Source organism: Musca autumnalis, unplaced genomic scaffold, assembly GCF_047663935.1.
Source record: "Musca autumnalis isolate F117 unplaced genomic scaffold, ASM4766393v1 scaffold_3, whole genome shotgun sequence".
Lineage (NCBI taxonomy): Eukaryota > Metazoa > Arthropoda > Insecta > Diptera > Muscidae > Musca > Musca autumnalis.
In genome coordinates this window covers 125,955,693-125,967,940 of record NW_027411866.1, presented here as the reverse complement: position 1 = coordinate 125,967,940, position 12,248 = coordinate 125,955,693, and the positions used below count along the sequence as shown (strand labels likewise).

Genomic DNA, 12,248 nt, shown 5'->3' with positions numbered 1-12,248 from the left:
AAACGGCTAAGATACTCTTATTTTTATAGTAAACAACATCATTTTCCATGGACCTCCTTTAATACTGCAATGTTGCACACCTTTCCGGCCCATTTTTATTTGTCTGTTTGCTTACGATAAATAATATATGAGAAGAATTCTTAAAACGTTTTGGGATTGTCAGCATATACAACTGGAAGGATATACAATGCACATAAAAATAAACTGCAATTCCTTCTGTGGCGTCACTTGCCATCTCCATGACGTTTGCTATTCAAACATTCAAACGTTGTTGATGTTACAAAGATACATATGTTTTTTTTTTCAAAATAAAGAAAAACGATTCAGGTATATTTAGACAATAGATCGCATCCGGAATGAATTAATAATTGAATAATTTATGATGAAGGAAACTGTTTACATTTTGGAACAAATTATGGTGGGTTGGAAAACGTAAAACTTTAAGATTCATTAAGTTTAAGGCACATTTGTATAATTTTTAGGCGCAATTCACGAATTTATATGACTGCTTTGTTCAAATTTGTATTTCTTTTCGGTATAACCATTTTCGTGCTTTGTTTGTCAGTAGAAATCAATAAGGAAAAGTTCATATACCTCTAGAACACTGTTGGGCAGAAATGCTCGGCCTCATACACAAAAGTGTAAAAAATACATGAGTCTCTCGCAATTTACCCACCATTGCTCTAGAACAGCACTGCTCAGAAGGGTGCAATTTTCACCTTCAATTCTTTTTCGGTGTTGTTGGAACACAAATAAGTGAATGAAAAGATGACAGTTGTGTTAAAAAAACACACACAAATCTATACTGACTAATAGTAAGTTAACATTTACGAAATCCACTATATTTCAACTGTCAATTCCATTGCTTAAACGTCAATTTTGAAATTTGCAAGTTCTCTGTCACAAAACTCTCCAAAAATCTCCCCAAACTCGCTCACTTTTGCTGGACAGTTTTGTTATCGAACAGCATTCAGTAAACATTTGTACGAATTTGTACAAATTTTTGGGTTTTCGTACAGACCTTATGACAAGTTAAATCGACTGGATTTGATAAATCCACCATAGTCTAAACACACTATTAGTTTCCTCTCACAAACTGTATAGTTGACTAATACCATGTTTACATTTACGAAATCCACTCGATTTCAACTTTCAATTCCATTGCTCAAACGTCAAACGAAATCGAATCGATTTCAGATGAGTTTTCATTTGACGTATACGCAAAGAAATTGACAGTTGAAATCGAGTGGATTTCGTAAATGTACATTTTTAAAATGTTTTATTCGTTTTAATTGTTTTGTTTCATAAGCATAGTTTTTGTTGCCTTTCCACTAAAATGACCTTACATAGGTACATTGCGTGACAACGTCTATCTCAGGCACTAAACACCACGGAGACTACAATCAACATTCCACAGTGGGTGATCAAACAAGCATTCTGGAATGTACTTCACTGCAGAGAAAGAATGTACGTTGAATGAGTGAAATGTGAAAGTGCTCTGCTATACCTATTTGTTTCTCACTCAAAATGAAATGCCTGTGTTTATGGACGATGTGTGAAATGTAGAGAGAACATCTGGCTGGCTAGTTATATGTAGCTCATAAATGGATTATTGTTCTTTTTTTAGATTTTCTATTGATAAGTCTTATAAGCGTGAAGCAGCGTCGAGCAAACAGAACAAATAATAATTTCATAATTTGGTAGGCATACACAGGCCAAGCAAAGGCGAAAGGTCAGTTGCGCAAGCAGTCGTGGCCGAGTGGTTAAGGCGTCTGACTCGAAATCAGATTCCCTCTGGGAGCGTAGGTTCGAATCCTACCGGCTGCGTCAATTTCTACATGCATAGAAAACCAAAATTTTTGCTGGAGGAAAATGCAGAGCATATTTCCAGCTCGGTGAGAAATGTTTTCATGTAAGTAATGTGTGTTTAAAAACGTCAATAAAAACAATGTTTCGGTTCTAAAGAAATGTACACATTTTTTCATAACCATTGTTTTAAATAATTGTAATAATACCTACTATATAGAACTTTAAATTCCTCGATATTCTTTAAAGTACAAATTACTTACTACCTATACCGTAAAGTCATGCATTTTAATATATTGCCTAAAAGCGTGCTTTATTTAAGTTAAACAACGATCATTACACGTTCGACAATTTAATTTTCTTCAATCTGCTTTGAAATTATTAGAGTGTCCTACTGCCCCTCAAACAAGAAAAAAGAAATAATTAAAGCAACGAAAAAGGGCTGTTGTTGGACGGGCCAACGATGTACATGAGCATAATTGGCATCAATGGAAAGGTCAAGAGTCCCTCTTCTCAATATAACTTACGGGGTGGAACATATCTTCCAGAAATAATGATATAGTGCTAATACTACAAATTTTACCAATTTTCACCCAAAAGTTTTGGTCTATTTCACCCGCTAAATATTATCTGATGATCCGTACAAAATTTCTTGACGATTGGTCCATAATTGCGGCCTGGAGTTTGATTACAATTTTTAATGGACGGACAGACGGACACACACTCAAAATCGCTTTATCGAGATATGAATTTTGGTAAAGCCACATGGGGGGTCTACGACGAATGTTTGGCAGTGTTACACGAATTTTCGAAAAAAAAAACAAACTTTAAATACCTACCAAGTGTTGAGGGAGAGGAATGGATCGACATAGTTCATTTTGGATATGGGTCTTATTTTTGAAGTCATTCCTTTCGGCAGATATCGTAGCCACCAGTCATTTCTGTTGGCCACAGTATAATTTAAAACTTTTGGGCCATTTTATAAGGAAGTATGAATTTGAGTACCTTCTGTAAAAATTTTCAACGTATCATCGAACAGATCTTAAACTGCTCTAAAACAAACATGTTGAACTTTTGTGAGGGAGGTAACCTAAGGAACGGACCGACATGACCAATTTTCGAACTTAAACTATCTTTGGACAAAATATTACGAGATCCAAACTTTGTACTAAATCGGTTGCTCCTTTTGTTAGGTATCGCATTTACAATGTTAGCGAAAATTTCTGAACTTGATCTTGTGGTCATGTTGACACCATACGGGGTGTTGATTTTGAATCGACTTTTTTCCCTCTGTATAGGGTTTTTAAACCTTTCGGGCAATTTACTCAGAAAGTATGGACTTGTCTTTAAAAAAATGCCGTCTTAAAACAAGTTGTTGCAAAAAAAAAAACACCGAAGTGATTTGAAAGCAGGTTTTAAACTCCACTTTTCCGAAATTTTGTGAGGGAGGTAGGGTTTTGTTGTGTCAGATCCAGCGATTTCTATTGTATTGCCGCACTGAAAACTTGTGAAAGAAAAAGGAAAATTTTTTGGAGGTATTCACTTTAATAAATAACAAACGTGGAGAATTTCCCTGCACTGAGAACCAAAAATTCATTATTACATATAATTCTACAGAAAAGGGTGATTAAATCTTATAAAATTCCGAAAAAAATGGATGTCACCCCTATATGGAGGATGTGGTCAAAAGTGGACCGATGTCACATTGTTTTATAAAGTGGTGTTCTGAACTCTGAGTTCATTATTAAAACCTATTCGGTTTGAATATTTCGCTAACATCTGCCGACATGAATCGAGATATAGATCATATAAGTCTGCCAAATAATGAATCAATTCTGAAAATTGTACAGCAAATTCGGTTGAACAATGTGTTGTTAATAAAATACTTCAATTCTTGATGATCCGTAACATGGGAACTACGCGGAAACTTGGACCTAGGACTGCAATATTTTTGTTTGAGTGTTTTTGGGCTACCAGGACCTATTGATACAAATTCCAGTCCGATATATTATCTAGAAGTATTTTTGTTACACCCTCCCATGCATGTAAGTGCCACCGTTGTGCATAGGCCTGTAGGGTATAATTATTTTCCTCCGCTAAATAAAAGCGTTATATAAACATTACTTAAATACGTTGCTATTGGCAAAACGTTTTCGTATAACCCGAACATAGAATAGATTTCTAACCGACATTTTCCTTTATCCGCAAATTTTGAATACAATGATTTGGGGCATCCTCTTCCACGTAGATTTTCGGCCTTCTCCTACTGCTAAAATCTTGAGTAAGCTTTCATTTGGTATGCCTTTTGTTTATGACATTACCTTTGCAACGTATGTAGGTTTAACTATGTGTAGCTCATACATCTCATTTTGAGCTATAAATCTCAAGTAGGCATTGAATTTTTCAACCGAATTGGCATGGTTCGATTATTCCGTTGGCCGAACAAGTAGTACCCTTGAAATATTATCTATCTAGTAGGCAGATATCGTGTTTTCCTCTTTTATGCACAGGGCATAGTTTGCTGAGTCTCTAGTCATGGGCTGTGGCGTCGACGCAGCCAGAAATATATCTCTACACCATTCCGGAGAGCTCAAATGGACAAATTTTGAACTGTTGCAAAAAATGTATTAATAACTACAGTGTCACACGTGATGCTTCCCCCCTTGGCTAAGCCGGAGAGATGTACTATAATCTAGCCAAATTTTACATACCGTCTGAAGTATATCCTTATAAGTTTTCCAGAACAAAACGGGTTTTAAACATTATTTACAGTTCTTCATTTTAAACTTGTCTTACTTGTTTACTTAATTTGCAGCGTCCTCGATAGTATAGTGGTTAGTATCCCCGCCTGTCACGCGGGAGACCGGGGTTCAATTCCCCGTCGGGGAGATCAATAACTTTTTCTGCGTAGACCAATAGCTCAAGCTTCAACAAATATATGTTCGTACAAATAGCAGAAATATACCACTAGAGAATATACCCGCTTGCAATGAAAATTCCAATTTAAGTAGTCCAGAAGTAGTCTGTGCGGTACACTAGTACACAATTGACCGCTAAGTAATGCAAAGGGAACCAATTGACACCTTTTTATCCCCAAGTAAACGACGAGACATCAGTAGCGATTATTCACTCTTAAAATCCACCATTTTTTTATTTAAACGATGATTTGTATGAATAATACACATTTGCATTTTCTTAATAACTAACATATAAAATGCAGCATCCAATAACAGAAGCTAGTGCTGATGGACTGAACATATTCGTACCTATTATTCATATTGTTCTGGTACAAAAATGGAATATGAAGGAAATATACAATTTGCCATCTTCTTCTCTCTACCCGCTACCAATCAAAATTCCAATTGTCACAATTAGTCCAGAAATAATTCTGGTCCAAACTAGTGGTTAAATGCACCTAACTCCGGCATGTACCCAGTAACTAATAATTACTATAATAAAATATGAAAATGATCTTAAAAATTTTTCAAATAAAAATGTTTTAAAATTAAAAAATTAACAAAATTGCTGTTGTGTTGGTAGAGAATTGTCAAGAGAACACTTTAGAAAAATAAATTACTAAAATGATTTTATTTCTGGCATTTTTGCCGATGCCGACTATAGGGACAACAAAATGTAAAGTTTGCCAGAAGACGGCATGGAGTGAAAAAGCGCGATTTGTCCATTATTTTTAGCTCAAAATTGTACAAAAAGGTTAAGTAAACACTTTAAAGTCTAATTAATAAAAATAGCCTGATTAAAATAATGGCTTTTTTTGTGATTTTAGGCAATATTAGGCATGGTTTGAAGTGTGTACATTTATGGCATGCCGGCGATTGGTTAGTAGTTGCCGACTATACCACCAACTAATTTATTTAAGTAATATATTTACAATTTTCTACTTTTATGATGCACAATTATTTGGAATATGAACTATTACTGTAGATACTATTGACCTTTCAAATAATTTAGTTTATGTAAAATACAAATCTAAAACGAACAATTTTAAATGAATTCCAAAGGTTAACAAAATCTTTATTCTATTTACTTTTTATGCTATTTGTTATTTAAAATAATAAAAGCGAACATTTATATACTAAAATACAACTATTGGAACATGTGACCCGACTATTGGAAAATGGTGCCGACTACTAGAAGAAAAACACTATTCTTACAAATTCGCAAATTTCACAAGTTTTAAAAGAAATAATTCAACATTTCTTTATGCCATCGAAGCAAATAAGCTTTAGTTCATTGCAATTGGCCAAATTTTCTCGAAATGGCGAAGGATCGAAATTAGACAAACCCTTAAAGTGCCGACTTTTGGTGCACTTACCCTATTACTTTTTGGAAGAAAAATATTCAAAAATTGTATAACAAATTTGCATTTAATGTTGGTTTGAAAATGGACTATATCGGTCCATGTGTTGACATAGGCGCCATAGAAGGGATACTCCCGATTTTCGCTATTTGGGTGAAATTTGATATACCTATATGTCCTGTTAAGGTTTTGTATAAATAGGTTCAGGGTATTAGATTGTCTATGCCATATACACCGATATTAACATCCTCGATAGTATAGTGGTTAGTATCCCCGCCTGTCACGCGGGAGACCGGGGTTCAATTCCCCGTCGGGGAGATCGACGAATTGTTTTTTTTTTAATTGGGATGTAAACTTTGGATCGGGACTTCCACATCAACACGTGTTCTTGAAGTTATAGCGATACTTTTATATTTATTGATTTAAAATTTTTATATAATAACAAATTATTAAATCCAATTATATACATACCCAGCAAAATAAATTGGAAGTAGTGCAATGTAGACTAGTTCTTTCACGGCATGTTTTTATGCAGTTCAAACGGAGTCGTGAAAAAGGCACTCCATTCCTCACATTTTAACCGCATTTGGATGCAATCCAAAGAATCACATCCATTTGTAACATTTTAACAACATCCGGAGGCAGTTCAACGGAGTCGTGAAAAAGGCACTCCAATTCCTCACAATTTAACAGCATCCGGATGCAGTGCAAACGGAGTCGTGAAAAAGGCACTCCGTTCACTACATTTTATTAGCAGTTGTTAGAGATCCCTACATGTACATAAATCAGTTTGTACATCTCTACAGGCAGCGGAATACATTTCCAAAAAGAGATAATCGTGTTAGCATTTCCAAACATTTGTTAATACAAACTAAATAATATTTAATTTGTGAACATTTTTCCGGTAACTCACGAGAAGAAAATTTCCCAGTGGAGTGCTGTTGGAGTACATTTCGAAATCTTAACTGGTGATGGGAAGACAATATCAAATCCATTTAGCAGATGAAGCAAAAGCACTTAAGCTTGGATTAAATGAAGAGCGGAGGAAACACACATGTTTGCGATTGAATTCAATAGAGAATTTTCATAATTTGTGTTAATTTAATAAAGTTATTAATATCTTTGTTTTACACAAATAATAAATGCATTTTATTTTGTTATTCAAAACACGTGCTCTGGACTGCCTCCTATTCTACCCCAAAGGGTCAGTTAAAATGCAATGTCAAAGGGTCAGTTAAAATGCAGTGCCAAAGGTTCAGTTAAAATGCAATGCCAAAGGGTCAGTTAAAATGCGGTGCAATGGAGTGCTTCTTTCCGGGGTCACTCCCTTGTAAAAATCATGAGTGAAAATGCATAATTTGATGCACTTCTAAATCACTTGTACATATCATTTAACTGCCTCTTTGGAGGCAAACTTTTCGCTGGGTATGTATAATAGTTGTTGTTATGTATGTATGTAGTCCATTCTTAGTTAAGTGGTGTTTACACTATCCATCAATGTCGTATGAGATGTCAAATTTGCTACCTGTGAATGTTGTACACATATGGCCTGTTCCTTTACTTTTGAAAATGGTAAAACAAAAGTAGTAAAACTTGTAAACTGCTACCATATGAATTGTATGGTGTCTGAAGTAAAGGAATGCTTTTCGAGTAAAAAGTAGTAAAACTTGAAGATTCTTGCACGTAAAGGCACAGACCTATAGTGTGACCACTATAAGAAATTGCATCTAGCAAAATGATGTGGCAACTCATATGTAATTTTTTTCATTTAGGGAGCGCTCTATTTGGCTATGTATTCTCGTATGCAGATGAAAACATAAATAGTTGGAAGAGAACAATTTTACCGAACATTTAAGAAAATAGATAAAGACAACGAAAATGTGAGTCGATTATTGTTTTTAACAAAATAAATTGTGTTTGTTGGGTTATTTATATTTTGTGGTCACACGAAATTGTATGCTAGTGTGAACGCAAAAACTAAAACTGGTATCGACTTTGACAAACATAAAGGATGTCGTATGGATAAAATAAGTGGCAGCTCATACGACATTAATGGCTAGTCTAAACACGCCTTTAGTGTTGAGGATCGTTGTTCATTAAACAATGGCAAGGAGTTTGCCGAGTTGTGACCTGGAACACTAACAAATATATGTATTACGTGTGACGTTTGACAAGCTTTTTAAATCATCGCACCAGCACTAACATGTAGAAGGCTTAGCGGTACTTTACGATTTTTAAAATTCTTATCCGAAAAATATTGAGGGTATCGGAATATATGAACCCACTCCACTACATTCGAACACAAAAAGATATTTCATTTTTTTTAATTTATGATGATTTCTTTTATTATCCTACAGATATCCTCATTTGCCAAAATTGAACTAGATCCTCGATAGTATAGTGGTTAGTATCCCCGCCTGTCACGCGGGAGACCGGGGTTCAATTCCCCGTCGGGGAGGTAAATAGTTTTTTTAACTAAAATTTGGAAATTTGAGCAGATCTGTTCGGTATATCCAAACTATAACAAAAGAAAACTTACCCCCATTATTATAAGACTTCAATTTTTATAGTTTGGATTTACCGAACAGACCCTTAGGGTCATTATTATGTGTTCTTTTACTATCTGATGGATTTGAAAACGCAAAATAAACCAATTTGGAGGCATTAAAAATATATTTTTTACATTGAAAGATAATGCGAAGAAGCTCCTCCTTGAAATTCAATCATCACTTTCAACTTTAACTTAACCGGAACGCTATAAATCTGTTCGGTAAATCCAAACTATTACAAAAGAAGTCTTATAATAATGGAGGTTATAATAATTGGGGTAAAAGTGTTATTGATTATACATTCCCAAGTACAGTGCGTGCTCAAAACATTTGCAACTCAGATGCCTATATCACATTTAAACTATTTTTAGGGACACTTTGTGTTTTGAAATATACTTATTTTTGTATATTGATTCATTATTGACCCTATTCACAAGATTTAAAAATGATTATTCAGTTTTTAACATTTATGTTACAAAAATGTGTGAAATATCGGAGGATCACGTGTTTTAGCCTGCTCAAAACATTTGCAACTCCGTGGTTCGAATAATTATTACTTTATTTTTGATGAGTTTTTTGTAAAAATAAGATTTCAAAAAGATTTCATGAGTAATAAATTTTATCCCGCCTATGTTTAATTTTGACAGACAATTATGCCGAAAACAAGACATGTCTAATTTTTTAATAAAAAGAAAAGTTATGGCCAGATATTCGTATCAAAGGTTTGCATAAATGTATATATCTGAAAATTGTGGATCCAATGAAGTCCAAAAATAAACATAGGAACAGTACAATATTTAAAATTGAGCTGGATACTGTGTAAAAAGTACTAAAATCGCCATGAGATGGGAAGAAGCTGAATGGACCACAATATCTACTGCAGGGGATAATCAAATAATGATGCAAATAATTAAGCAGATCTCTCAGATGTTAATTAAAGGCTTTACATCGATAAATCTGCAGAAAATCCTCCAATACACATCTACGGTGCACCCATATAGAGAAATTTTAGGAAAATAGTAATTTCCAGGAAAAATTCAATTTTTCATATAAATTTTGCAAAAAATGTTTGGAATTGTTTTGGGAGTTGTAAAATCGAGTCCTTTTCGTCGACTTAAATCAATATTTAGTTATATGACTTGAAAAAATGTACTTGATCACTAGGTCGAATGATAATCGAATATATCCCCTAATACGAAAAAGTTGACTCAAAAGGTAGAAGGTGTTTTATATTAATTAGATTTAAAATCGAAATCGCACCATGTACACACCATGTCGCATAAGAGGATGTTATGGTATTTTTTGTGTTCATATCGGACCCGATTAGCTTAAGTGATCTAAATTCATATAGGAGAGTCCGCGGCCCTAAAATGTACTTTACACTTTACAATATCGAATAAAACCTTAGTATTTAACAATTATCTTTAGAGACATGATTCCAAAGGATATATTAATTTATTTAGTTAATTGTATACCTTTATGATATGTGCAGATAATAAATAAAAGGTTTAACTCACAATATATTATCAAAACAAAAATAATTTCCTCAGATTTCGAATCAAATTTTCTCAGTTGCAAATGTTTTGAGGAGGACTAAAAGAGAGGCCGAGCTTTGTTTTGTACATTGTTGTAAAATAAGTGCAATTATTGCAAATTATTTTTTAAGTCTTTAAAAAGGGGTCAACCAACAATCAGCCTACAAAAATATCTGCATGTACATACATACTATAGGACTTACAAGTTCTTGCAAGTACTTTTCAGTTCTCTTTTACTGAACAAGTTTGTAATCGAACAGCATTTTGTAAAATTTGTACACATTTTTGGGTAATCGAACATACATACTGCCACAATCATACATACAAACATTATCATTTTTATTAATTATTGATTTACCTATTACTTTTGTTTTTAGAATTTAAGGTATCTTGTTTTAATTTTTAAATATGATTTATTTACGGAATGTACGAAGTGAAGTCAAGGTATTTGTAATTGTTTCTCCAAGAAAGCCAACCCCCACGATTTTCATGAAAATGTCAAAGACTTAAGGTAGGGTCACATTAGGCAAATATTTGCTCCAGTGACAGGCAGTGTGCGCTTTCTGAGAGCAAATTAGCATACATTTCTATGCATTATTTACGCACGCTTGCTCTCAGTAAGCGCACACTGCCTGTCACTGGGGCAAATATTTGCCTAATGAGACCCTACCTTAAGTCTTTGAAATTTTCTTGAAAATCGTGGGGGTTTGGCGAGAAACAATTAAAAACAAGTAAAAAAGCATTAAGTTCGGCCGGGCCGAACTTTTCATACCCTCCACCATAAAATATTCTAAACTAAAATGGAATAATTACTTTTCATTCCTGTCCCCAACTTTAAGTGGGTACGTTAAAATGTCATATAATGTTTATGTACATTTATGCTTCATTCGGGAGGCCTTTTTTTATGGTGCCTATATCTAACTATGTATGTTGACAATTTTTGGTGGGCTAGAAATTGGGAGGTACTGTTATATAGGGGTTATAATAAAACATGGGCCTATGTTGACAGTTTTTGATGGGAGCCTTAACCCCCAGTTTTTGTAAAAATTTTTATTCTTCTCACACGAATTGTCAAATTTTGTAGATCGATTTACTCGCTTTAGCGCAAATGTATAGAGCTGATTTTTAAATGAGGAATCCTTAACGATATATGGAACGGGTATACGAAAAATTAAATGTGTATGTCATCTAGGGGCTGAGCTATGAATGCCTAAATTATTACGAATATAGACGAACGAACAAAAATAAGTTACAAAAACTGGGGGTAAATGTCAAATAACTCCTAATTCGGTTAAAAAAATTTGCTAGAATCTTCAAAATATCGAAAATCGGTACATAACGTGGGAACTTCAAATGTCATTAACAGCTAGTTCGGAGGTATCTGGGCTATACGAAAATATGAACTTAAATGAACCGTTATATGGGGGCTATACCAAAACGTGGACCTATATCCACATGTTTTGTCATATAAGATTATTGACATTTAAGAACTTTAAATGTCAAATTATAGCTACATCGGTCTGAAAATGTAGCTACAAACGTCAAAACACCGCAAATCGGGGGTACCGTTATATGGGGGCTATACCAAAACGTGGACCTATGTCCACAAGTTTTGTTATATAAGTTTATTGACACTTAAGAACCCTAAGTGTCAAAATATAGCTAAATCGGTCTGAAAATGTAGCTAAAACTGTCAAAATACCGTAAATCGGGGGGTACCGTTATATGGGGGCTATACCGAAACGTGGACCTATGTCCACAACTTTTGTTATATAAGTTTATTGACACTTAAGAACCCTAAATGTCAAATTATAGCTACATCGGTCTGAAAATGTAGCTAAAAACGTCAAAATACCGCAAATCGGAGGGTACCGTTATATGGGGGCTATACCAAAACGTGGACCTATGTCCACAAGTTTTGTTATATAAGTTTATTGACACTTAAGAACCCTAAATGTCAAATTATAGCCAAATCGGTCTGAAAATGTAGCTGAAAACGTCAAAATACCGTAAATCGGGGGGTACCGTTATATGGGGGCT

At 34.2% G+C, this 12,248-nt stretch overlaps 4 non-coding genes across 4 annotated transcripts; all 4 read left to right on the top strand.

The window, feature by feature from the left end:
* The first annotated feature begins 1,745 nt into the window (after positions 1 to 1,745).
* Positions 1,746 to 1,827, top strand: TRNAS-CGA (transfer RNA serine (anticodon CGA)). Its single transcript has one exon. It is a non-coding gene; the product is annotated as a tRNA-Ser (tRNA).
* A 2,796-nt stretch (positions 1,828 to 4,623) lies between these two features.
* Positions 4,624 to 4,695, top strand: TRNAD-GUC (transfer RNA aspartic acid (anticodon GUC)). The gene has a single exon. It is a non-coding gene; the product is annotated as a tRNA-Asp (tRNA).
* Positions 4,696 to 6,370: 1,675 nt separating this feature from the next.
* On the top strand, positions 6,371 to 6,442 carry TRNAD-GUC (transfer RNA aspartic acid (anticodon GUC)). The gene has a single exon. It is a non-coding gene; the product is annotated as a tRNA-Asp (tRNA).
* A 2,068-nt stretch (positions 6,443 to 8,510) lies between these two features.
* Positions 8,511 to 8,582, top strand: TRNAD-GUC (transfer RNA aspartic acid (anticodon GUC)). The gene has a single exon. It is a non-coding gene; the product is annotated as a tRNA-Asp (tRNA).
* The last annotated feature ends 3,666 nt before the right edge of the window (positions 8,583 to 12,248 follow it).